This window comes from Lepus europaeus, chromosome 7 (assembly GCF_033115175.1).
Source record: "Lepus europaeus isolate LE1 chromosome 7, mLepTim1.pri, whole genome shotgun sequence".
Taxonomy (NCBI): domain Eukaryota; kingdom Metazoa; phylum Chordata; class Mammalia; order Lagomorpha; family Leporidae; genus Lepus; species Lepus europaeus.
The window spans coordinates 92138579-92140923 of record NC_084833.1 but is presented as its reverse complement, the minus strand read 5'-3'; the positions used below and the strand labels follow the sequence as shown (position 1 = coordinate 92140923).

The following is a 2345-nucleotide window of genomic DNA, read 5'->3' as shown; positions in this document are numbered from 1 at the left end:
ATTTATTATCACCATCATTACTATGATTATTTTAATATCACACTGCAAAATGTCAGTGAAGTTTAAACTTATTCTTTCATTTTTTTTTTTATTTTTTTTTTTTTTATTTTTTTTATTTTTTTATTTTTTTTATTTTTTGACAGGCAGAGTGGACAGTGAGAGAGAGAGACAGAGAGAAAGGTCTTCCTTTTGCCGTTGGTTCACCCTCCAATGGCCGCCGCGGTAGCGCGCTGCGGCCGGCGCACCACGCTGTTCCGATGGCAGGAGCCAGGTGCTTCTCCTGGTCTCCCATGGGGTGCAGAGCCCAAGCACTTGGGCCATCCTCCACTGCACTCCCTGGCCACAGCAGAGAGCTGGCCTGGAAGAGGGGCAACCGGGACAGGATCGGTGCCCCGACCGGGACTAGAACCCGGTGTGCCGGCGCCGCAAGGCGGAGGATTAGCCTGTTGAGCCACGGCGCCGGCCTAAACTTATTCTTTCAAATGAATAAATATGAATATGTATTCATCTGAAATAAATTATTCAAAAATAAATGCCACAAAGATTTAATTATACCATCTTGATAAACTGAAAATTTGGAAAAGCTTTTTGTAATCACTAAGCATCTCTTACTTTCCTATTATCTCACAATACCTTATAATAATACATGAATAGGCATTGGATTTATTGCTGGTTGTGAAACACAAACTAGTGGTTCTATGCTACATCATATTTTATTAGGTCAAATTCTATAATTAATAAAATATTTCCTAGACATAAGGATATTACCACTTTAAAAGATTTTTAAATAAATTCATGTTAGTCTAAAACAGAACTAAAAATTTTAGTTCTTTAACAAAGCTGTTGGTAACACCATAGAAATTAGAGGATTTAATAAGTAGAAAAGAAGAGTGTTGTGCATTGTAATATCATTTTCAGCCACTGCCCAAGTCATGTGGCTTAGCCTTTTTCTATTGTGGATTCCTTACCCTGAGTCAGAATATACAGGAAACTATTCGAGCAATTATTTTCTTGGTCTTCCCAAAGAAAGCACATAATTACCACTACTGCTGCATGTATTTTCTAAAGATACAGGTACCTATATATCCTATCTGAAGTGTTTTTCTTTTTTTTTTCTTTACAAATAAAAGTTTATTATACAAAATTAAGGCATTCATATTTCAGAGTTCACTAAGGCTAAAGGAAGACTACATTATTTTTTAAGTCCTTCACAAAAATCTCACTCCCTCCCATAATGTTACCAACACAAACACTATAAATAAAGCCATGTCCTTGAGAGGTGACTATCCCACACATTATTTCTTGGCATAGGTGATCTTCATGGCATGGGATGGTGTAATCTTAAACCCTTGTAAAGCATCCCTGGCGGCTCCAGCCTGCCCATCATTTTCAAATTCAACAAAAGCAATGTCATGCCTCCCGGGTACCAAACGTACTTCCTTAAAACCAGGAACTGATTAAACAGCATGGATAACATCATCTCATTAGTCTCTTCTGGTAAGTTATTAAGGAATAAAATATAGTTTGGAGGGTAATCAGGGACCTGAGGATTTGGTGTTGAATTTGCTTGGTTATTAGCTGAATTTGGTGTTACCTGACCGGGCTTTTTGTTAGCAGCTGCTGCAGCCTGTTCCACAGTTTTGGCTTTCTTCTTTTCTTTTTTCTTTTCTTTGTCAGCAAATGTGCCACGCAACTTGGATATTATATCAGAATCTGTTTTTGCATACTGGATTCGCATTGGTTTACCATAAAATGGAAATCCTTGTAACTGTCTCAAAGCATTTGTGGATGAGCCCAGTTCCTTAAAAATAACAAAGGTCTGCCCTCTCATCTTCATGGTCTTTAAAGCCACAATATCTACCACATGGCCAAACTGAGAAAATAGGGCATACAGGGATCACTTCAATTCTTCTTTTTTAATTTTGTCATTCATATTATTAATATAAATTGTATGATTTGGTCTGATATCCATGTCTGAGTTAAAATGTTCAAATAGCCGGAGGCCCATGCCGTTCCCACGAGCAACCGGAAGCTGGAAACGGTGCCAAAGGCCAAGTGTTTTTCTAATATATGACATTGACATACTTCCATTTAAAGATTTGGTTTACATTCTTTCCTCGTGAATCTTGATAGATTAGCATCCACAGAAGTGACACAGAGTGACATTCAAAGCTGAGTCAGAAAAACTTCATCAACTTTCTCCAACTCATTTCCTGGTCCTCAAGGAAGTATGCCCTTGGAATTCAACCACCATGCTGTGAAGCTAAGCTGCCTCACAGAAAGATCATGTATAGGTGTTGTGACCACAGCCACAGCTGAAATCCCAGCCAACAACCAAAGTCAAG

General features: G+C 38.4%; 1 pseudogene; it reads right to left on the bottom strand.

The window, feature by feature from the left end:
- Positions 1 to 1127: 1127 nt before the first annotated feature.
- Positions 1128 to 2039, bottom strand: LOC133764660 (U2 small nuclear ribonucleoprotein B''-like; annotated as a pseudogene).
- Positions 2040 to 2345: the final 306 nt, after the last annotated feature.